This window comes from Hibiscus syriacus, unplaced genomic scaffold, assembly GCF_006381635.1.
Source record: "Hibiscus syriacus cultivar Baekdansim isolate YM2019G1 unplaced genomic scaffold, ASM638163v2 tig00111644_pilon, whole genome shotgun sequence".
Taxonomy (NCBI): domain Eukaryota; kingdom Viridiplantae; phylum Streptophyta; class Magnoliopsida; order Malvales; family Malvaceae; genus Hibiscus; species Hibiscus syriacus.
Window position 1 is genome coordinate 1,383,737 of NW_024063144.1, and position 26,546 is coordinate 1,410,282.

The window sequence follows — 26,546 nt, forward strand, 5'->3', positions numbered from 1 at the left end:
TTCGAAATTTATAGAACCCACATAATATATTTTTAATTTGGAATATTCAAATAGAAATATCATACTTAAGAAAAATAATAACTATCAAATTCATCAATGAATTTAACATATTTTTTTCAACATTTATTGAGATTAACAAGCATCTATAATGTTGATGGAATGATGAAACCCTGATTGCCCATATAAAGCACACTTAGGAGCTGCAAAAGTTGAGAGGGAGTTCATTGAAATGAACAAGTCTTATGTTGATGAAATGATGAACCCCTAATTGCCCATATGAAGCACGCTTAACATCTAAAGTTAGCTAACAGGGTGTGCTTCTTAGGTGTTCATGACCCATAAAATTACAGTGATGACATCAAAAGTTGAGATGGAAGCACGAGGCTCACGACGACAGGGAAAAGATAGATTGTCGCCAGTGCTGAGTAGGGGCAATATAGAATGTGACAATTTTCATGTCGGAAACATGATTGATACGCTTTTTCAGCTGCAAATCGATTAAACAATAAACAAAGCAAGAAAATACTGCAAGTAGAAAAGGATGAAAACAATAAAGTAAAGATATGATTCTTGAATCCAAGAAGAAATAAGAATGGAACAAAGTAAACTGTAGGTATGATTTTTAAAAAAAAATGAAAGTTAATGTACTAAAATGAAACAAAAACTAAACGTTAGATAAGATTTTGGAAAAAAAAAAAAAGTTTAGGTACTAAAACGGATCAAAATTGATAGTTTAGATACTAAACACAATTTACCCAAAACCCTATTATAGTTTGAACTTAAAAACACTGTTAATAGTTGAATTAGATAATTTATATATTTATTTAAATGGAGCCTTGTTTAATTATTGGATTTTATTAGAACATAGTGTAGTTTTATTTTAAATATTGAATCTTAATTATGCAAACAAATAGTTTCAAATGTTGATAATTATTTAACATTTGAAATTTAATAAGTTGATAATGTTTTAAAATATTGAATAATTTAAACAAATTATGTATTTTTAACTAATTATCCAATAGTCTAATTAATATATTGGTTTTTTTAAGCAGAGTCGAAAGAATTATTTGTATTTTATCAGCTCAAATTAATAGATAATAAATATGATATAGGTTGATATTTATTTTTATATATTATTATTTTTAAATGGTTATAAAGTTTATAGATAAAAACTTGACGACATGTAAAATTACAATTACTTTAGTGTTATTATTTAATTTTAAGGGAACGTTTTACCGTTGCAGTAAATTTAAATTAATAACGTGGTCCTTATTTTCTAATTATATTAATTTTATCATCAAAGATATTTAATTATATTAATTTTACCGTTTTATTAAAGTTAATTGTTATAGTATTAATATGATAGTTCATTATATTGATGTGACAATCTACGATACTCATTTGACCATTACGTGTGAGTGATGTGTGAATGATAATATAATAAAAGAATTAAATTGATCCTTTTAATTGGAAATTTGATAATTTATATAATATTTTAAAATTTTAAAAAATTATTAATTTTTCTAAGAAAATTATTAAACATTGAGTACATGTGTTTTTATTTAGGATAAAGTACATAAATAGTCATCGACTATAGGGCTATAGGGCTATGCTTTTTGAGTCTTTCGCTTATTAAAAATTATAAAGATGATTTTTATTGAGTCTCATGACTATTAAAAGTTACAAAATAATAGTCCAACTATTCATATGTTCCAAACTCATCCATTTTGTTAAAAAAATCGTTTGAGCTAGACATTAACCTGCTCATTGTTATATGATAAAATCTGATCACACAATCGTTTGATTTGTATTTGTGGATTGAGTCTCCTTTTACATTATGCCATCGAGCCAGTGCTTGAACAATTATGTTATCGAGTCAGTTCTTGTAAGCATCGACAGTCTTTTTTTTCCGAGTTTCCTTTTAATATATATATATATATATTATAATATTATTATATTATTATTAAATTATTATACAACCCGAAAGCCCAGTTACAAAGCAAGGCTTAAAGGCCCATGATAAACTGGTTCAGGCCCAATAAACTGATCCAGGCCTAATCCCAGCAGGCCCGTGAAAAACCCAAATGTTGCTAGGGTTTCATCCTAGCTTCTCCAGCCGCTAGCTGCTCACCACCGTACGATCAAAGGAGATTCAAGGGTCAATATTTCTTCTAGAAGAAACCCTATGGTATCATAACCCTAGGGCTATGTTCGGCCACCGCCTCCACTGCTCCAATCCAACGCTGCCACGACGCCGCAGCCTTCAACAGAAGGATCCAGAAGAAGAATATGGGCCGCATAATTCATCGACCTACGGTGAGTCACCATCGTAGATCTAGTGACTCACCAATAGGGTTCATCATTACGTCAATTTCTAAGCCCTATAAAAGGCGTTCATCACCTGTAAGACAAGGACAAAGAGCAAGAAAGAGGAACCCAACACAGAGACAGAGAGCACACAACAAGAACAGCAAGAACATAAAAACCAACAGAAATATCCATTCGAACGGCAACAAAACAAAAGGTATCCAACATCACTATTTCGAAAAGAGAAAGAGAATAGACCGAGAGCTTACCTTGCCGTTGCCAGAATCTACAAACATCATTGGAAAGCCATAGGGTCGAAGGTAATTTTTTAGATCTGGGTCGATTGACTACTTTTTGGGTAAAAAGGTGGTCGGATTTAAGTTTATCGAAGGTCAGGGAATATTTTGGGTAAGTTTTCGAAATTTTGACCACAGTGAATGGTGGTCGGTGGTGGCTATCGGTGGTGGCTATCGGGGACTGGTCAATGGTCGGCTCTTCCTCCGGTGAGGAAGTTTAGAGAGATGCTAGAGCATCTCATCCTTCTCTCTTTTTAGAGAGAGAAGAAAATTAAGAAAATGAGAGAAGTGAGGCTATTTGGGGTCGAATTTGGGTCATATATACCTTCTTCCATATAGCGTCGTTTTGGGAGAGGGGCTTCTGTGTAATTTTTACGTGGGTAAATTACGCCTGCAGTACCTCAGGATTTGTAACCTTTCATTTTGGTCACGAAATTATGTTTTTGCATATTTCAATTTGGTTTTTTCATTTTACTTATTTTTATTTTAGTCCCTGCGTATTTATATATATATAGGGTAAAATTACATGTTTAGTCTCTATAATTTTGGTTATTTATATTTTAATCTCTAATTATTATTATTGGACTATCTACACTAATAGTACCTAACTTTTGTAATATTTCAAATTAGGCTCATTATTTTTGTTATTTTGCAATTTAAATACCAAACTTTAATATCTTTAAATTTTAATATTATTATTATTTTATTTATACTTTTAGTATCTAAAGTATGTAATATTTGCATTAGTAACCTAGTATTCAAGTATGTTCATATTTTAAATTTATTATATATTTGGGTTATTTGATTTTATACAATGAATTATAAAATATTTCCTTAACTAATAAGGAAGATATTTTAAATAATTGCTGGTATAAAACAACATCCCTGATATTTTTTCAATAGGATCATAAATAAATTGAAAACAAATTTATAATTTATTGCAAAGTCATTAATTAATAAACACCAGTACCAATTTTTGGGCGTTGTGGGGTGCTAATCATTCCCTACACGTAACCGACTTCCGAACTCATTTTTCTGGTAAACAGACCCTTTGTTGTATTATTTTAATATTATTATCAGGAATTTTATTAGAATAATATAAAATTTTGGTGACCAATCTCACCACATTAAAAGATTGGTGGAGACTCTACAATTTAGTGTTTTATCTGATTCAAGGAAGTTAAACACTCACATTTTCGAGACTAGTTACACTCAGGTGTATTATTTGCACTCTTCGTCGCCGGGCAGAGAAAAGTCTCGACAGCTTGGTGACTCTGCTGGGGATTTTTTTAAAAGAGAGTCAAGCCACCACTTTATTAATAATTGTCTTTGCAATAAAATTATAAATTTGTTTTAAATTTAGTTTTTTTGTTAAAATAATTTTATTAATCATACTAACTTTTGTTTTTTATGTATACAGATTTAATTAAAAGTTTTTAGAATAGAATAATAGGTTGTACATTATTTTATTCTTTTTATGCTTTTTCTCACCCACTGTGCACTGTATTCATGACATGAGCTAAAACCCTGCTCTTATCCTATTTAGTTCGAATAAGAAACTATTACCTCGTGTGGTTTTCACCTCCGTATGGGATAGGGGACCATTCTTTGAGCTCACACCTTATGTTCCTAATGTGGTTTTCACCTACGTATGAACATAAGGAAGTGTGTTCATTCGAATTAAACTTGATCCGAAAGTCTGTAATGGACTAGGATTGAGGGCTTGGTAGTCCAAGGGGGCACCAACAAAGGACAATTCGTTGACCTTTTTACCTTAGAGCCAAAACTCAACATATAGTGAACTTAGAACTTGAGTCTAGGTGAAACATAACCTAAATAAGTCTCGTAAGGTTAGCACACAAGGAAAAACATGTTAAGTCTTTTAATTTATTTAGTATTATTTTATTTTCTGAATAAATGCATGTGAACTAGAAATCATGCGGTTAGGTTTATTTCCAAACAAAGCATGGAACTAGAAAGCACAAGGATAGGATTTTTTTATCTATATACATTTTTATTTATTCTAACTTGTTAATATTAATTCCTTTTGCTTGCATTGCATAATCATAGCATAATCGAAGGTGTTGATTCAAGAGTGGTCATCAAAATAAAATATTTTCATTATGGAAAAGGGTTTCATGATCAGGTAAACTATAACACAACTAGAAAATGGCATCGTGAGGGAACTCCTAGGATAGAAGAAAGCTATGTGCCCAAAGATCGTATGTCTGTTGAAGAGAAAAAGGAGACACGAGAGATAAAGGAGAAAATGTCCAAAATGATGGATAAAATATATGTTTTGACCAATGAAAAAGACACTCACGTATAAAAGGAGAAAGAGCTCAATAAACCTAATCTTGAAATTTCAGATATGCAAGGGACTTCTGATCCTAACCAATCTGAGAAATTTTGCACAGTTACCATTCGTACCAATAGATTGTCAGGAGACCCCAAGGAAATAGTGACAATTGTAAAAGCTTCAATAAGCCATGTAATCAGAACTCATCAGTATTTAAGAGTCTTTACCCAACATCAGAAAATCAAGATCAATCTAAGACAAAAGGAGGTTCTTATTTTGATAATATCTCTATATCATATAAAGAGTTGTACAAGAAGCTACTAGAAGCTAGAGAGGTGGCTCCACATTATGTGAAACATTGGCAATCTCCTTATCCTAATTGGTATGATATTAATGTTCGTTGTGAATATCATGTCGGAACTCAAGGATATTCTATTGAGAATTGCATTACCTTCAAGCGTCGAGTTCAATGTCTTTTGAATCATGGAATTTTGGAGTACGAGGTAAAAGATCGACCTAGTTTAGTCACTAATTATCCTGTCAGGTTGATACCAAAGGTATTCAAAGGTAAGAGTATCACTGAGGGCATCCAAAAGGAAGAAAGTCTGCTGAAGTGTGAGGCTCAAATACGTCATTTGAAAATTGAAAATGATAAACTAAGTGCAGAAATGTAAACCATGGGTGAGGATTTTCAAAAGATCAGTCAAGCTTTTTAAAAGGTTGGTTTAGGAAATACCATAGAAGAGTGGATAACAGGGGTCACTAAACTGAAAAAGAATTGCAAGAAACATAAAGATTGGGGCAAGAAGTTTTTTCAGGATCTACGGGTTGCAGAAGAAATACGCGATACAACCGACATCAAGTTGGAAAGATGCCGAGTCGAAAATCAAATTTTGAATAAGGTTATAATCAAAATGGAGGATTCATATCATATCCATCAGTGTGGAATTGAAGTTGAACTAGAAGACACTAAAGCCAAAAATAAGAAATTGATGACGTTTTTGGATCCTGTACAAGAACTTATTGACCACAAAGATTCCCTTTCAAGGAAAAATGAACAGTATTGTTTACAAATCCAGGAATTAACATGTATGCTGAAGGAAAAAGATAATGTCATAAAGGAAGTTATTGCCCAAACGAGCAATGTGGCTTGTAAACTGATTGATTTAGCTAGTTTTACGAAAGAGTTGAAGCAGATTGACAACTCTACACCTGAGCATGAGTGGAAGTTAGTTTGGTTGTTGAGGGAAATAGAGAAATTAGGAGTTAAAGCTATCCCTTATATGTAAAGTTTTGTTTGATTAATAAAAACTTTTGTGTTTAATAAAAGTTGTTTTAAGATGATCACTCTTTAATGATACCTTTTTGCATACATACATTTGCATTGCACAAATCGCATTCCCATTTTTGCATTTTCGCACTTGCATCACATTTATTTATTTAAGTATTGCTATATACATGTAAATAATTCATGAAAGGTTTTGTAACAGTAAAACCGATATCATTCATTCATATTACTGTGTCATCATCATGGAAACAATGAGGCAATCTCATGAGGGATTACAAGATCAGCTGCAAAAATAGTTTGACGGAACATTGGGACTTTTAAAAGATGGATTGAATCATATGGTCCAAGTAATGGAAACTAGGACTGCTAATGAAGAAGCAATGACTGTTAAAGAGCAACAATGCTATCAGGTTAATACATCGAGGATGATAACATACCCTGGGGCATCCCACTCGAATCCAAAGAATAGCCTCATTAACTATGCACAATATAAGGAATAATTTAAACAGGTGGAGGAAACAATCTGAGCTATGAAAGATGTTAATGTCTCTCATAAAGAACTAGAAGCGAGAGAACTCAGTTTGGTTCCAGATTTGGTTATCCCCCATAAATTCAAGATGTTTGATTTTGAGAAATATGATGGCACCACTTGTCCCCTAATACACCTTAGAATGTTTTGCAGAAAAATGAAAGGGTACCTAAATTTTGATGATTTGTTAATTCACTCATTCCATGTTAGTCTTGTTGGGCCAACAGTAGTATGGTACAATCATTTGAACCGAGAATAGATTAAGAGATGGGTTGATCTAGCTTATACATTTTTGGGACAATATCGATATGTTAAAAGCTTAGTTCCCAAACGTAAGGATCTTTAAGAAATAATGATGAAAACCGATGAAAGATTTAAAGAATATGCCTTAAGATGGAGAGAAATGATAGCACAGGTTCAACCTCCCATGATAGAAGAAGAGATATCATATATGTTTCATGATTCCCTTCCAGCTCCTTTCTATGAGTTAATGCTGACAAGTTCAAAGGATAGATTTAAGTATCTTGTGACAAGTGGAGAATTGATTTAAAATGCAATCAGAGAAGAAAACTTAAAAGTCACATCCAAAAGCCCACCTGATCAAAAACTGAAAGCTGATGATGTGAATGAATGTCACATCCAAAGTCCTCGTAACCGTAAAAGAAAAGGAGAAATTAGTCGTTCGGATCGACAAAAAAAGTCATACGATCGAGAAATACTTTGCAGATGTTCCAAACTTCTATCACATATATGTACCCTCATTTGATTAAAGGTTAATACATCACAGCAAGGCCAACAAAAGTGCCACCTTACCCTTCTGCTCATAGCTATGATCAGGATAGTTGTTTTTGATTTCTAGTTAGGGATATCTGGGCATTCTACAGGGAATTTTAGACCACTGCTAAAGGAGATAGAGATGTTTGTTGACAATGGAACATTGACACGAGAATTAGTGGAACAATAGATGACAAACTCAAGTGGGACATCAAAGCATGATTAAGTCAATTGTTATCCCATCAGATGAGTAATGGGGCATCCTAATAAAAAAAGAGACCATTTCATCAGTCATGGAGCTTTTTTCATATTTTGTAGCATCTTGTTTGAATATGTTTTGTTCCTTTCTCTGCCTTTTTGATAATAAATAACTTTGTGTTGCTTTTAAGGTTATGAGTAAGGAATCAAATTTTAATCTTGAATTTTTTTAGTATCAAGTAAATTAAATATAATTTTTCAAGAATTATAGATCTTTGGCAAGTGGTAAAATTAGACCTCTCATATTCTTACCTGATCTATTCTTGGTCCTTACCAAAACCAAATCTTAACCCTACATTTATCTGAGACTTTGAAGTAACGCCTCTGTCTATTTTTGGAGATACCAAATCCACATGTTTAATGTCTCAGGTAGAGTTGATTTATTTATAACACTACCTTCCACCATATACATGACTTCAAAGGTCACACATTTTTCCTTCTAAATACCAAATTGTCATACCGGTGAAACCGAAGACATCAAAAGTACCAAACTTTCATTTATCCGTGAATTTTCCTGCAAGAAGAGACAAAATGTGGCATCATGAATCAACTTGTCAAAGAGAAGTTCGAGTAATTAGGGCACGCTTGAAGCAAGAAGAAGAAATAAAGGGATTGATTTAGTTATATCATGCATTAATTACAATGTTTTTATGTAAATAAAAGTTAATTCTGAATATTCATCCCATGGGTATATCTCTTTTTACAAAGATTTCTGTGTATGAAATGATGAACGACATTCTTTCATTTATCCCTTCGCAAAATAAGAAAAATATATCCTTTGTTGTCCCCATTTGAGCCTGAATTATTTTTCTTTTGATTCAACCCTAACCAAGGATCACCCTCCACACTGGGGGGCAAGGTGAAGGATATTTGTTCGAAGAAGTAAAAGATCGTCAGTCGAAGGCAAATCTTCATGAAGTAAAGAGAGTTTTTGAACTACAAGGTAGGTCAAATACAAAGTTCTTGAAGATCAAATGAAAGAATTTTCGAAAGGCAAAAGGAAAAAGGAGATGCTCAAAGCAATTGAAGTCTTATACTCATCCATAAAAAAAAGAGGAAAAAGAAATTGAATCAAGATGGGTGACTCATTGAGCTTCAAGCTACAAGGTTGATCAAGTGCAATCAGTTCACAAATCCATATTCAACAAGAAGCGCAAGAAATGTTGGAGATATGAGGGACCCATAAAAAGAGATGATCCAAGTCAAGCAATGCATGATTGAAGGCATCAGAATGAATTGATCCTTGGTTCAATTACCCTCAAACACTTGTTTGGGCCTTTTTATCCTTTTCTTTCGTTATGTGCCTGAAAAGTCCATTCTAATCATACATGGATTTCTAAGTAAAAGAGACTATCTTCAGATTTCATTCCGCTTCTCAGGATTGATTTTTATTTGCAAAAATTGGTTTTTTTAAAATCTTTAATGCATGATATGAAAAATGAGAGTTTAAGATGTAAATTTTCAAATAAACGTCTTGAAGCCAAAGGAGGATTCGAGTTGAAAACCTGAAAAGGCGACTTGAATATTGAATGGTGAAACAATGACATAAGAGAAGATCTTAAACTCTTGATGAAATACCACACATCCCAAGGACGTTCCTGAGAGTCTGGAACCAAGAACTATCTCTATGAGATGAGCATAGCAACCATTTTTTCAAATTAGTGGGTGCTCAAAGAGATATATATGTTATACCAACCTGAAAGACCTTACTTTACCAGAATCAACTTACACTTTCAATCAGTCAATAATTTTAGCACTTTCCATAGGACTATGATTTTTGAAAGATTTAAAAGAGTAGTTGATTTATTTGATATTCATTAAACTCATGTTTTATGATTTGATTCTATTGTGAACATTTAAGGGGAAATATTTTACAAAAATGATTTCATTCTTTGATAAAGAAAGGAGGAAAAAACATTTTCAAACAAGACAATCTCAAATGAGAAAGGTTCTTGAAGCAAGTTGATGCCTATTCTAACTCTATTGAAGGAAAGAGAATGAGGAAGGCCAGAATGATGAAGCATTTCAAACTCTTGAAAGCAAGTGGCTCGAGATACCAAAAAAGTTGGAAGAATTGGACTTATAACATTCCCTTTGTGATAAACAGTCAAGATGAAGATGATCGCCTTATTCAAAATAATATATCTCAGAGCATAGTAAGAAGGACAAGGATGCTACCAGTCAAGAAAAAGATGACCACCTCATTTGAAAGATACATAGCTCAGACATTTTTGTCTGAAGAATTGATCACTTCTTAAGTTTGTGACAATATGAAGAGAATCCCTCATATTACTTAACAATATTGTTGTTTAGTAACACTGGAATAAGAGCATTCCAGATAAAGAGATTTGGGCACGAATAGAGCCATGAGTACCCACAATGGGGTATTATCAAAGTTGGACCTCGAGGGAATCACAAGATTCAAATCAAACAAACATTAAGCCTTACAACTTAGCATGTTCATATATATTGAAGGCTCACATTCGCGTAAAAAGTTTGGGGCATGCTGAAGGCCTATTTTAGTCAGAAATAATCCATGTGGGGCAATTTTAAGGCCCATTTCAGACAAAAATGATCCAACAGGGTATTTTGAACGATCACATCAGTATGAAAATGTTGAGGCATTTTGAAGGCTCGTATCACAAGAAACAATGTTGAGTGCATTTTGAACGTTTGTATTAGCAAATGCTAAGGCACACTAGGCTCTTATCATCAGGGAAAAGTCTTTGATTTGAGAAAATATTTCTAATAAAACAAAAAGGTATGAAGAATGAAAATGGTGAAACAATGACAATAGAGTTGGCCATATATTTCTTTTTTGTCTACTATATGATTATATTATCCCCACAGGAGTCACAAGAAATGATGAATGTGTTGTCAAATGTTCCTTGATATGATGCTAACAAGTTAAAGCATCCCACTTGTATTTTTACTGAAATATCATTGTGATGTCATACAAAAAGCTTCAAACAACACACAAAGAGTTCCCCGGTTTAAAATTCAGACAAAAGCCATAGGAAAGGATGAATGTGTTGTCAAATGTTTTACGAACCAGTAATTATGGTGTTGAACCAATAAGAAATTATTGGAGCCAACTAAGATTGAACGATTGGTTGCATCTCGACTTGATATGGTTTGAAAAATCTTGTTCGAGATATGATTAGATGTGGAGACATTAAAGAAATTAGGATAGACTTTCCTTGTGATGTGTTTCAAGAGTTAAATCAGAACAGACGTTGCTCTCCTGATTAATCTCTACTAAGTTTAGCATATTTACATCGACATTCTGCAAGGATGATATATTCTCTTTTCAAAGACGAAAGTTTTATCAGATTTCTACACAAGTTCATGTAAAGACAGCTGATTTTATCAAGGACAAAAAATGGCAACAAGGTCATAATTCTGAGTATGGAAAAAGTTCCATAAATGAAATAGTTCTTCTGAGACTTTAATACAAATGGAGACAAAGAAGACACAAAGATACAAGTCGATAAGATGGTTCTTCATAAATGAAAGCTTGATAGCATAAGTTGTTACACAGATATTTGAAGTAATGATCAAGTAGAAGAAAATTGAATTCGCCACTTTGGATCCATATGATGATTGAATCAATATTTTGCATTCATAAGAACATCATTTACATTCATTACAGTGATACATTTGATTTTATTTGCATGAATACATTTTCACTTGAAGATACAGGGACAAAATACCTTATGGAAGGTAGAATTCAAATCCCAAGAACATGAATCATGTTAGGAGAGGAAAATATATGAAGAATAGATGGACGCAATCCACAAATGAAACATTATTTTTGGGGCATGCCCAACCAACAAGTTATTAGAAAAATGAGAAAACAATTTTCAAAGTTTCTCATTTAATTTTTTTAAAAAATGAAATTCTTGAAAAGTAAGAAGTTTCTTACCCAGTAAATTATTTCACACGAATTTGTAAATCCTCTGGGTCATCTGTAAGTCTTTCGATCATGATGTTTAAATCCTTCGGGTTATCTGTCAGTCTTTCGTACAAGATGATAAGTCCTTAGGGCCATCCGTCAAACCTTTGGGTATGATGTTTACATATGATTTTTGTATAAGAATGAGAAAATGAGTTTTAAAGTTTCTTATTCAATGTTCTAGAAAATGAAATTTTTGAAAAGTAAGAAGTTTCTTACCCAATAAATTATTTCCCACGAATTTGTAAATCCTTCGGGTCATCTGTTAGTCTTTCGAGCATGATGCTTAAATCCTTCGAGTCCTCTTTCAGTCTTTTTAGTAAGATGATAAGTCCTTAGGGCCATCCGTCAAACCTTTGGGTAGGATGTTTTAATTCCAGCTTTCACGGAAGAGTAGTGAAGCAGGAACAGATCAAAAGTTCGATCTCCACGGAAGAGTAGTGGAACGGATTTTTATCAAAGTATAAAGTTAATAGGACGAAAACTTCTTTTCTTTTTATCTTTGCTTTATTCTTGTTAACACAAAAATAAGCAAAGGGGGGCAACTATTCGTTTTTGTCCGAGTGTCGTTTTAATATATATATATATATATATATATATATATATATAATAATATTATTATATTATTATTAAATTATTACACGACCTGAAGGCCCAGCTACAAAGCAAGGCTCAAACCCCATGATACAACTGGTTCATGCCCAATAAACTGATCCAGGCCCGTGAAAAACCCAAATGTTGCTAGGGTTTCATCTTATCTTCTCCAACCGCCAGTTGCTCACCACCGTACGATCAAAGGAGATCCAAGGGTCCAGATTTCTTCTAGAAGAAACCCTAGGGCTATGTTTGGCCACCGCCTCCACTGCTCCAATCCAATGCTGCCATGACGTCACCGCCTCAAACAGAAGGATCCAGAAGAAGAATATGGGCCGCACAACTCATCGACCTACGGTGAGTCACCATCGTAGATCTGGTGACTCACTAATAGGGTTCATTATTACACCGATTTCCAAGCCCTATAAAAGGCGTTCATCACCTGCAAGACAATGACAGAGAGCAAGAAAGAGGAACCCAACACAAAGACAGAGAGCACACAGTGAGAACAACAAGAACATAAAAACCAACAGAAAGATCCATTCGAGCAACAACAAAATAAAAGGTATCCAACATCACTATTTCGAAAAGAGAAAGAGAATAGACCGGGAGCTTACCTCGCCTTTGCTGGAATCTGCAAACATCATTGGAAAGCCGTAGGGTCGAAGGTAATTTTTTATATCTAGGGCGATTGACTACTTTTTGGGTAAAAAGGTTGTCGGATTTAAGTTTATCGAAGGTCAGGGAATATTTTAGGTAAGTTTACGAAATTTTGGCCACCATTGGCTGTCAGCGGTGGCTGTCGGTGGTGGCTATCGGTGGTCAGTTGGTGGTCGGCTCTTTCTCCGGTGAGGAAGTTTAGAGAGATGCTAGAGCATCTTATCCTTCTCTCTTTTTAGAGAGAGAATGAAATTAAGAAAATAAGAGAAGTGAGGCCCTTTGAGGTCGAATTTGGGTCATATATACCCTCTCACAAACGATGTCGTTTTGGGAGAGGGGCTTCTGTGTAATTTTCGCGTGAGAAAATTACACCCGCAGTACCTCTGGTCTTGTAAACTTTCATTTTGGTCACGAAATCATGTTTTTTCATATTTCAATTCAGTTCTCGCATTTTACTTATTTTTATTTTAGCCCTACTTATTTATATATATATATTTAGGGTAAAATTACATGTTTAGTCTCTATAATTTTAGTTATATATATTTTAATCTCTAATTATTATTATAGGACTATTTACACTAATAGTACCTAACTTTTGTAATATTTCAAATTAGGCTCATTATTTTTGTTCTTTGGCAATTTAAATACCAAACTTTAATATCTTTAAATTTTAATATTATTATTATTTTATTTATACTTTTAGCATCTAAAGTATGTAATATTTGCATTAGTAACTTAGTATTCAAGTATTTTCATATTTTAAATTTATTATATATTTGGGTTATTTGATTTTATATAATGAATTATAAAATATCTCCTTAACTAATAAGGAAGATATTTTAAATAATTGTTGGTATAAAACAACATCCCTGATATTTTGTCAATAGGATCATAAATAAATTGATAACAAATTTATAATTTATTGCAAAGACATTAATTAATAAACATCGGTACCAATTTTTGGGCGTTGTGGGGGTGCTAATCCTTCCCTACATGTAATCGACTCCCGAACTCATTTTTCTGGTAAGCAGACCCTTTGTTGTATTATTTTAATATTATTCTCAGGAATTTTATTAGAATAATATAACATTTTGGTGACCAATCTCACCACATTTAAAGATTGGTGGCAACTCTACAATTTAGTGTTTTATCTTATTCAAGGAAGATAAACACTCATATTTTCGAGACTAGTTACACTCAAGTGTACTATTTGCACTCTCCGTCGTTGGGCAGAGAGACGTCTCGAAAATGACAGTGTTAGAAGACATGGTTAAAATATGATTTTTTTTCATATTTTAATCAATAGGTTAACGCTTAGCTTAGAAGACCGTCAATATTTTAACGTATAAAGGCAAGTTTGAAACATATTAATAAGATAATAATTTTATAACTTTTAGTAGTCAAATGATTCAACAAATCGACATCCTATAGTTGAATGGAAGATTCAATAAAACACCACATTATAATAGAGGGACCATTTACGTATTTTGGTATGGTGGGTTAGAAACATGGAGTTGCCCTAACCGAGGCCGAGGCGAAGATGATGCCCAAGTTGCTGCATGCGCCGTTGGCTTAACCTTACTAGAAATTCACAAGAAGTAGCACTGCCTTGGGTTATCGAATTAAAGAGCGAACACTATATACTAACATGGCGTCCTACATTTCTTTCCCTTCTTCCACTTTCTCTTCTCTCCGCTATAAATACCCATAACCTTGATTCCTAATCTCAGTCCCTTGCCAATACTCCATCAACACCTCCGCCTCGATGCCACTCCTTCTCTTCTTTGCTTCTAAGTCCTAGGCGGGTGGACATCATGGGCGGATGTACGTGGGCTCGATTCATCTGCATACTCATTATTTTGAAAAAAACTGTTAAATCTAGTTTAATATAGTAAGGGGAATGAAAAAAATAAAGAAATTTGTGTATTCATTTTTTTCGTAAAAAGTAGAATATTAAAAAATTTAGACTCTATTTTTAATTTTTAAATGCGTCACTTGTGGACCTGTCAAGAAACCAAGGAATAAGAAGAGGATGAAGGGAAAAAGTGGTGATGCTTTGGATCTATGTTGCACTTATACATATACGGGGATGGATACGGGGATAAGAAACGATAATTTTTAAAATTACAGGGTACGGGGACGACAAGGGTACGTCATATAAAATAATTTTAAAATTATAAATATATATTAAAAAATCATAAATAAAGTCGAATATCAAGACTCAAACCACAATATTAAGTTTAGAATAGTAAAATCCATAAACAAATCACAATATTAAAATGTCAAATTTCAAGATTCAAACCACAATATTAACTCTAGAATAATAAAATTCATAATCAAATCATACTATTAAAGTGTCAAATCTTAAGACTCAAACCATAATATCAAGTCTAAAAAAATATTAAACTCAAATAAAACATTGTTAACATCTTCCGATATTAATTGGATCTCTAAATCCATCTCATTAAGCGAGAGTTCGGCAAAATCTAAATATCCAACATCTCCCAATGAATCAAAAGTGTCTCCACCAACATCCCACATCTTGGTTTTCTCATCCTCATATTGGCTAGAACTCCTTGATAATAGATGAAGATTGTAGTGGATGTAAACCAAATCTTCGGTGCAACTCAGATTTAACTTATTCCTCCTAAGTGAATGGATAAAAGAATAAGTGCTCCAATTTCTTTCACAACATGAGGATGAAGTAGGTTGTCCAAGCACTTTGAAAGCCAAAGATTGGAGCAATGGAATTTCGGCACCAAAGTTAACCCACCAACTTTTTGGATCCGAAGAATACCTCTTTGTAAGAGACATCAAATCTTCAAAAGGCCCGAGCTTAAGTGAGAAACAAGCAAATTCATCCAAGACTTTGCCATAATCATCATCATTTGGAAATAACCTACGAAAACATTTCATTCTCTCGAGATATTTCACCATCTCTATGAGGAACAACTCTACAAGGATCCTCGCTTAGCCAACCATCACTATAAAACTTTCAACATATTAAAAAGAAAATTACACATAGCATCAAAGAACTAGAGTTGAAAATTTAAAATTTAAAATTTAAAACTAACAAAGTTATGTATGTACCTTGTATTTAGTGAATGAGCTAGATAATGAAGATGAGTATAACTCTTTGTCCAACGAGCTATAGAATCCCATAAACAATATGATAAAAAGGACTGAAGTCTGAAAGAGGACGTTTTTCCTTCTTGTAAATTTCACACTTCACTTTCTCAATCATGGAATCCCACAACTCATATACCAAATGAAGACATGGCTTATCAGTGTCACATACTCTAAGCATGTCATAGATGCCCTTTGTAAAATGAATGATTTAAGTTACTTTATCCCACCAATCATCACTCACAAGCTTTTTTTCCACAAAGTTTTCTTTCAACATGTCATCCTCCCTATAAGAATTTCATTCATCACTAATAACCATTGCTTGAAGTCTTTGCTTGATGAGCTTAAACCTCTTAAGCATCACAATGATCGAAGCAAAATGAGTATCGTCAACTGAAAGTAACTTAAGATGACTAAATCTTTGAAAGATTATCAATCTTATGTTGTGGTTCATGATGGAATTCTTGATTTGTACAGCATCCCCATGAATATAAGTAATCCAATGGCACAAGTCATATGTTTCCTCATTTCCCTCGACATTTTTTGTCAAACAAATGTTCTTCAAGGAAATATTAAGTGTATGGACAACATTCGGTATCCAATAAATATAAGGATTAATGCTCTCAATAATCTCTCATGTCCCCTTGCAATTAGCTGCATTGTCAGTAATAATCTGCACCACATTTTGATGCCCAACCTCATCAATCACTTCTTCATCAAATTAGCAATGAAAAACTTATCTTTGACTTCACCAAAACAATTCACGGCTTTAAGAAACATAGGCCCATTTCCAAAAGTAGCCATGAAATTAATGAGAGGTTTTCTTGTTGGATCACTCCAACCGTCACACACAATAATTAACCCTTTTTCTTGCCATGTTGCTTTAATCGGTTGCAAGAGCTTCTCAACATTATTTTTTTCTTGTTGGATCGATGTGGTTCGTAATTTATTATAACCAGGGGGAACATAACCAAGAATATTGTGAGTTGTAGCAAAAGTGAAAGCCCTATGATAATGAGGATTTCTAGCAAGATTAAAGGATAAACCACCGATGTAGAACATTCTTTCAATTTCTTCATCTAATTGGGTTCTCGTATTCGTGTCGAATGATCTAACAAGAGGTGATAAGATAGGTTTTCTCTTCTTAGAAGAAGAATCAATCTCAATTCCAACTGAAGAATGAGAGGGCAAAGAAACTTCTCTAGTTACTTCTTGTTTCTTTATATTCTCTCACTCTTCTACCAAACTTACCATTTCAAGTTTTTTATTTGTAGTTACCTTTTTGCAAATTGCAACTCCTTCACCTGAAATTTGAAGCAAATGTGCCTTTATCCTAGTATAGCTTCCATTACGAGTTTCGCTGCAAATGTTACATCAAAAATTCCAAGTTCCTCCAACGGTCCATCACTTTTCTATCTTTGTCACATAATTCCACAATAGAGATAAATTCTCAATTTGGGACGATGAAATTGACCCACTCCCACTATTACTTCCAGTCCCACTACCAATTTGAGATGCCATATTTATACTAAATTAATCTGTTTACATTAAACAAAAAGCAGAATGAAACAAAACAATGAACACATAATGAAAATGAACTAAATAATTTAACAACATAATTAATTGATGAAGCACCAAACTGTTTGCACCAAACTCTAATTTCATCTCGATATAAAGCACCAAACCCAAAATATTTTTAACAACAATAAATAGTTAAACTAAATAGTTTAAAATTAATTTTTCATTATATTTTTCAATCCCCAAACCCAAAGTGCTTCCTTTTCCCGTGCCTTTTTTTTATAAACACAATTAAGAATGCAATGGAGTGAGAGAGCAAATTTTTTCATTGCTTAATAGTATGTACATTATGTTCTCTTAATAGTTTGTACATTATGTTCTATTATCTAAAGTTACTACAAGTTTGTACATTCTGTTTTATACTTCTATTATCTTTAAATTAAATCATTAGCTAGAAATTCCAAAAAGTTGAAGAAATAAAGATGGGGTAACAACACATGTTGAATCGAGTGGTTAAAAATTCAATGACTCTTTTGTTGGATTTCAATTTAGAGAGATAAGAGTGAAAATATTGGGAGAGTTTGAACTCCAAAATAAGATTTCACCCTACCTCCAAACTAAACTAAAATTAGAACCCAAAATAATTAAATAAGATTTCACCCAAGATTTCAATTTAGAGGCCTCCTACTTCTATAAAAAAAAAAACAACTATTTCTATTTTTCCCATGAAGATGCCTCTTTTAATGGTTGATCCAACTCAGTGTTAACTCTTGAAGACTTGAACTGCTTAGACTGTGTTTGTAGATATTTGTGAACATGAGTAAGAACTACCGGTGGTCATGTCATTTCCTAGGAATATTAATTACACATCTGCAAATGCTTGAAACCATTTATTTACCCTTGCTTTGCAAAACAGAAGCTCTATAATATGTTGAAATTCTCCCAGTATTTGATTATAGACTTCGCAATTTGGCAATTTGAAATTTTATATTAATATAAGTTTGATATAATAATATTTTTATTACATTGTTTAGAGAAATTTATGCATTTATAATGTGTTAACGTCATTTTTTTCCTTGTGTTGTGTTCTAGGTATTTTCTTATGTAATGTTCGTGTCGTACAATCATGTTGTGTCTAATATTGCTAGGTCTACTTCTGGATCCATTTGGGGGAGAAATAATGGCGAATATTTTTTATTAGTTCAAGTTTAGGAGTTAGACCATGTTATTTTTATTCATTTCCCTAGTTCCCCCTCCCTCCCTCTCTGTTTATTATTATTTTTTACCTGAAGGTTGGGGGTTTGCATCCTCTTTTGGTTATTTTGAGCCCTTATCAATTATGAGTAGGCTTATCTCTCTCTTTCTCGGTGGCAATGTGTAAGCATCCACTTCCTTACCGTTTGTTGACTCGAGCTTACTGTTAGAACTTGATGTTCTATGTCAAAAGAGTCATACTGACTAGGTTTGAGCAAAACTCGACTCGAATGAAAAAATCAATCTTTTCGACTCGACTTGAATTGACTCATAATTTTAAAACTTGATCCGACTTGAAAAAATTTCAAATTCGAGTCGAGTTATAAAATATAACTTAAAATATTTAGTAATTAGTAGATTGGTTTTCAAGTTTGAGTCGTGTCCCTCAATTTTTTATGATATATGTATATCACAAATGAAAAAATATGAAGAAATATATATGTAGTGTATATGGATATAGAAAACCGTTTAAATTATAATCAAATAGTACCATAATATTATAAATATTTGCAATTAAATTTAAACATAAACTCGATTGAATTGACTCAAATTTTATAAACTCGACTTGAAAAACTTTCAAATAAAGTTTGAGTTATAAAATAAGACTCGTCAACTCGAATAACTCAAAATTTTTTGACTCGATTCGATGAAAATTTCACCCCTAGTACTGACCGACTTGATATATATATATATAGATGGTTCTCATGCTCTTTAACCTAAAATATTGGTCACCGTTTTAGTTCCCCTAGAGATGCATCTAAGGCTGCATCATTCATTAAATATGTGAATCTTGCTGCAGTTTACCTTTTTGGCGCCCATGTTTGACTTTGCACACAAGTGTTGCATCCTGTTTTTGTTATTTTGAGTCCTTACCAATGATAATATGGCTTTTGTTCTTTTTTCATATTTCCTTTTTAATTTTCTCACTTGAAATATTGTTCATAAAAATTTGAATGTCAGCGTCATTTTTCTTCCGTTGGATTGTCGTATAGCTGTTGAAATTTGATGTTTATGTTAAAAAAAGTGATGCAATGTTGATGGGAATACTGAATCTTATCGTGCACTATGACTTGATATTTTAAACGCCCACACTTTCCATACAATAAAGTGCATGAACATCTGCAATCTGCAGTTAATTATTATTATTGTTCCTTTTGTTTTACACAGTGACTTGAGTTTATTATTCTTTGTAAGTTTGCATTTAAAAGTTACGTCTTATGATAGTTGGAAATTCTCTGGCATGGTAAAAGAGGTTTAACTATGTGATTATGCAAACATTCCAAAATTTGAAAAGACGTATATAACATAGTCATTATCAATATTTTTTAATGGGTAAAGTTCACCAGAGCTCACAGAACTATGCTAAAATGATTGTTTTTTTCATTTAGCTTTTATAAGTTACAAAATGGTCATTAAAATTTTCAAACTGTTACAAAATGATCATCGGGATGCTATGATAAGTGTAAAAGTTCGATAAATTTAATGATCAACTTGTAATAGTTCAGTAAAATTAAATGACCATTTTATAACTTTTGAAAGTTAAGTGATTAAAATGATCGTTTTAATATAATTCAGTGACCTCTAGTGTTCTTTACCCTTAATTTCAAAGTTCTTACCTATCCTATTTTTTTATGCAGGATGGCACACATTATATGATTTATACACCATCTGATCCACTTCTATTTGTTGCTGTCAAGGTATAAGCATGCCTAAGGGATTACTGTTTCAAACTTAAATGCGGCTGGAATTCCACTCTATATTGAATTAGATGCTCACACATCTAAGGACTGGATTTTAAATTCATGTCTACAAGCAAATAACTTGAGAAGTACTAAAAGGGAAATAAAAAGATAAAGAAGCATTTTGGAGATGAACTGGGAAGCTGATAAATCTAAGTTTTGATTTCTGCAGAATCAGAATGGAATGCTGCAAATTGCTGATGACGTAAGCAACATTTACATTTTCTGTAGAAGTTATTGAAATTTTTTCTTCAAGTGCTCCATTCTCTATTCCTTTAGATTATGAGAGGACAAGGAACATTGTTATGCGTGCATTCTTTGTTATCAAGCAATATTGCGGTTTAATATACCTTCCTTGCTGTTGGTGTTCACTTTCACGTTTATGTGCATATTGGCTCCCATTTAGAGGCCTTCACCTACTTAGCTTATATAATAGGGTAAATTACACATTTAGTATCTAAACTATTACTTTATTCTGTTTTGGTACCTAAACTTTAATTTTTTTCCAAAACCGTACCTAACATTTAGTTTAGGTTTCATTTTGGTATCTTCGGTTAGGGTAAATTATACATTTAGCATCTAAACTCGAAAAGCTCGCGAGCAACTCAAAAAATAATATATCAAATTTTTATAGTTTTAAATTAATTTTATTAATAATATTAACATTTTTATGTTGTTTTTTAATGCAATATAAGGCTTTAATGTACTTAATGTTCAAGTTTGTGTTCTAGTCGAGCTTTAATTTTTTATTTCTAGTGGAGCTTGAAAATTTTAAGCTCGTGAGTTTTTGAATTGATTCAATGTTCAAATTTTTATTTCGAGTTCAAGTCGAGCTTGACAATTTTAATCTCGCAAGTTTTCAAGTCGATTCAAGCTTAGTTTTAAAGTCGAGTTGAGCTCAACAATACTAAAGTTCAACTCGGCTCATTTACAGCCCTACCTACACTGGAGGATCTTCCTCACTTGAGAGGGAACTATGGTGGGCGGTTGCAGTTTTGAGTTTACGATTTAATATCTTTGTTCCCATCTTTATTATTTACGTCCCTATGGCATTTTAACTTAGTTTTAATGAATGAAGGTTATATCTGACCATATGTTTGTGGTGCGACTCTTAAGAAGTACTGCAGTAGTATATAATCGTGTATTTGTTCATTTGCTAATAGGATCTCCTGGACGACCCCGTTATCACGAGTGCCGTCGATCAGGAAACCGAGTTTAATGCCTTGGTGGTATCAACACTCTACAAACCTTGTTGTCAATCTACAACTGAAATGACCCAATGATAATCATTCAGGCATTTATTTATTTTACAGGAGGAAGAAGTTGCTCATCGTGAGTCATTATTAGGTGAGAGATGACCGGGTTCTTCTCATCGTTTCTTCAATTTCCCTATATGTATGATCTGTTATTTACTATCCGTATATTTCTTCCATCCTCTCAATTTTCCAAGTACATAAGGAAAGGGAAAATAGATTTAGAAAATGTAAAAGTATAAATTCTGGTTTAATGTGATGACCGATGCAAATCGAACATTTAAGAAGCTGAGGCTATGGATCATTAGAGAGGATAAAGGTCGGTAAGGTTTAGCTGAGGACAATAGTAATACCTTGCAAATTCGTTGATATTTTCTTTTAAATAAATACTAATAGTTGTGTGCATTCCATTACAGTTTGTACTAGTAGAATCAACACCTTGCAGGAGTAGATGTTTGCCTTTTAAGTAAAGCAAGAAGTCCTGGTAACATAGATTCAGGAAGGTGTGAAGAACAAATAAAGTGTATTGAAGCTAATCACAAAACTAGCTGGGCAATGTGCTTGACTTGAGCTATTGTCTTAACCGTAACCTTAACACATAATTAGAACATTTTCCTGTAACTATTGCCGTAGAAGAAATTAGTCATTTAAGATCATACAAGAACCATACAAGGAAAACGTTGAAAACCCAACCAAAAAAACTCAACACAAGATAGATACAAACAAATATGATTGCATAGATAAATGAACTATAAAAGGGGATCAAAATACTTTGATCCACAAATATAAATTGCGTATCAGAATCTAATTTGAGGGTCAGGAATGGGGAAAATCAACATGATAATAAATAAGCGTCATCTTGATCAGTTGATGTGATGTCAACGTCAAACTCGACTTCGAGAAGAGATAAATGAAAAGAACGGTCAAACGACCAATAAAAAAGGCCAAAAATGTATTAAAAGGTAGTAGAAGTGTCATACAGGCAAAGAAAATAAAAACTAATAAAATAAAAAAAAGATGTGATATAAGAAAGTGAAGGAAAATTTAAAGAAAATCGATGGTCGGTTATCAACACCAATTGATGAATCCATCATGCAATCAAAGATGAAAAAAAAGTGGCGCTTTTGAGGGGAAAAACTAGAGAAAAAAGGTAGAACTAATGATGATAAATGTGGAAGATTAATTTGTGCACATGATTTCTCAAATTTACACTTGAAACTTCAAATATAAAACTATAATCAATATAACAATCTTTAACACTTATGGTGAAGCTAATCCAACGGCTGATGCTTTGGCAAAAGCTTAGATTAATTGGACATCAAAATATGTTTCAAGCTTGGTGGTGGTTCTTTATTAATAGCTAAAAGCATTTTATTTTTGTGGATGATTTTTAGTAATATTTTGTAAATATTTTGTGGATGATTTTTAGTAAATATTAAGTGAAGAAATGGTAAAATGGCCTTTTCTAAGAAAGAATTTTATTTTTCCCTTTATATAGGAGATCAATACGTGGATATGGAGAGAAATGAAAGAAAGCTCTAGAAGTCTTGGTTGGTTTTCTTCTTCTCCTCTTCCTGTGGCTCCATTGGTAAGGTAGATTGGTTTCAAGCTGGTTAATTCTTTCATTTTAAAGTTGGTTTTGATTCTTGGAGTGATAGAAAAGCTTAAGGAGGCTTAAGTTAGCTTTAAAACAAAGAATGAAAGAATTATGGGAGATTAAAGATTTGGAGTTTTTGAATGAAAACTTGGAATAGGGTTGATAAGTATACTTAAAAGTTAAATTTGACTTTTCAATAGTTGAATTAAGAGATATGAAGTGATAGAATTGAATTTAGAACATGTTGAAAATTAAGTTTAATTCTTGAATTACATGTAGTGGATAGAATTTTGAGGTTTAAGATGTGATAAATGGGTATTAATGAGATTAAGCATGTGTATGTGAGTTAAGAATATGATAGGGGATGAAACATAAAGTGTCTAAGTGGATTTGGAATGATTTTCGGGTTTAAAAGTGATTTCTGGGTAAAGGGGTATCGATACCCATTCAATAGGTACCGAAACCTCAAGAATAAAAATTCATGAAGACATTCAAAGGGAATCGATACCTTCAGGATAGTATCGATACCCCCTTGAAATAAAAAATTATCAAATCTAATTTGGGTATCGATACCTAGGCAGTGTACCGATACCTCAGTGAAGGGATGTACCGATACCCTATAGAGGTACCCTTACAAAAGTTAATTGGGATTTACTTTTTCTTATAGCTTCAAAAATCAAGGATCGAATCATAGTATTTGGAATGTTGATATGTATACATGATTGTGTAGATATCGATCGCGATCAACGTCCGGACAAGTTTACAATTAATAGTAATCGAAAAGAGATAAGAGATTGATATTTGACTAGTAAGGCCAGATGAGTGCATATTAGTTGATATATGATTTTTAAGGGAAATAAAACTTGCGATGAGTCTATTTCCTATATTATGATGCATGAATTCAGGAATATAGGCATGTGTTGATATAATTGTTGTGTGTGACTTAGTACTTGAATATGATTACATGTGTTATATGTTATATGATATAAGTGAGTACATGTTAATGTAATCATGAATGTGTATAAATGACATGTGATAATATAAGAATCTGTTATAAGATCTATGATATGAACATAAGAGATAATATGAACATGAGATATGTGATTATGAATGAAATGATATGTTTACATGAATATGCGAAAAGGTATATATGACATTTGAATAATATAGAAGTTAACTACGTGACTATATGATCATATGAAAACGTGATAAAAAACTATGTGAATGTATTATAAGATAAATGATAATGCCCATGTTATGTGTCATGAGAGCTAGAGGTATAGTTAGCATGCCAAGAGTCGAGGGTTCTACGTGGTCCTTCAGGACATTTCTATGCGGTTCTTCGGATATGTAGTGGGACCTTATACGAGCTGTGGTGACATCATATATGCACAACCTCTATGTACTCACATATCTATAGTTATCAAGTATGTGCATGGGCTAACAAAGAGATAATAATAAACATATTACATATGACGTATATGCTTTTGTGATATGATTTGTATTACATGATTTATATGATGATATGTGTATTGTTTGGTTAAATGAGTCATATGTTGGTTAAAAATATTAGGTACAAGAGGATATGATTAACACATATAAAATAATAATAATATTGATAGTGAAATAAGGTTAATGAAAGAAATGATGAGTGATATATGTATATGTGTACATTTGATTATATGTAATGTTATATTGTTTTGTGTGATAGCATGATATGATATGTTCATGCATGGTTAAGAAGTTAGAGTTACCCTTATAAGTTTAATGCCTCACTAAGTTATCGACTAGCGTGATTGTTTCAAATGTAGGTTCGAGGAGATTATAGCGCGAAGAGGAGCAAGACAGACCAATTACTCATTGCCAAAGGTCATATCAGAAGAGAAATGGATATGATTATGTATTTTGGTATATTGAACGTAGTTGGCATGTACTAAATGATTTGTACTGAATATGCTCTGATAGGCTTTGTAAAACTAAATGTTTTTAATTAATGCAATTTATTCAGTTTTATTTAAATGAGAAATTGAAATTCTTTAGTTATTTTGTGAAAAGAAACAGTTTAAGAAGTTAATGTGACACATTTGACTCGTATTCAGGTCGGATACGGGTTGGGGGTGTTGCATTTAATGATATCAGAGCTAAGGTTTAGCCTATTCTAGGCTTAAACCGAAGATAAAAGAGTTTTAAAATGTGTATATGCTAACTCAAAGTGAAAATTTCTGATCTGATAGTGTAAGGAGTGTGTTGTCTTACTAATAGAATTAGATTATTACGTTATAAAAGAAGTATGCTATGAGAGTTTCGAAAGAAATGAGAGGTGATAGACTTGATGGTGATAGCAATTCACCTGTCTTGGCCAGGCAGGATGAAGAGCGAACACCTCAGGGAGCACCTTTATAAAAGTTAAGGATTGTTTTCAGAAGATTGAAAATGCATTCAAATAGTGTTAAAAGATCTCTATTGTTCCAAAGTGGAGAAGTTAGATGAAGTAGTTTAGTTACTATGTGATCAAGTTAAAGTATAGTGAACAGATGTTATCATGAGAATGATAGAAGATTCAATGATGTTATTATTAGTTTAGAAAGTTTGATAATAAGTATTTCGGAAATAAGGTTATCAGAAATATGAAGACAAAGTTTATGAGTTTGAAACAGGAGAATCGTAATATGTATGGATAAGAGTGCAGATTGATAAGTTAAGTGAATTGTAGTTAAGCTAATTTGAATGAAAATGATGTAGATATTGTTTGGAATAGTTTAAGAATGGGTACATCAGTGATCAGTTTGTAAGACAAAGGAAGTTGGAATGTTGAGTTAAATCAAGGAAAATGTATGGTGTATGAGTAAGTAATGGGGTAATTCTGACTGGAAAAAAATATATAAGAATGGTTTGAGGAAGCTTTATGTTTTAGATTGGAAGAAATGGTGCTGACTAACAAGGTTATGTATATGGTAATAAGATTCGAAGAGTGAATGAAATAAGGATTCGTATGTTTGAAGGAAGTTAAAGATTGATAGAAAAGTTTAAGATGATAAAAAGGGATATGTGTATTGTGATTTGAACAAGGATTTTTCAAAGAATAAAGTTTATGCAAGT

At 32.6% G+C, this 26,546-nt stretch overlaps 1 long non-coding RNA gene across 1 annotated transcript; it reads left to right on the forward strand.

Moving 5' to 3' along the window:
* Positions 1-20,494: 20,494 nt before the first annotated feature.
* LOC120166774 lies at positions 20,495-21,827 on the forward strand. Its single transcript, XR_005519963.1, has 3 exons — positions 20,495-20,555; positions 20,770-20,802; positions 21,761-21,827. It is a non-coding gene; the product is annotated as an uncharacterized LOC120166774 (long non-coding RNA).
* Positions 21,828-26,546: the final 4,719 nt, after the last annotated feature.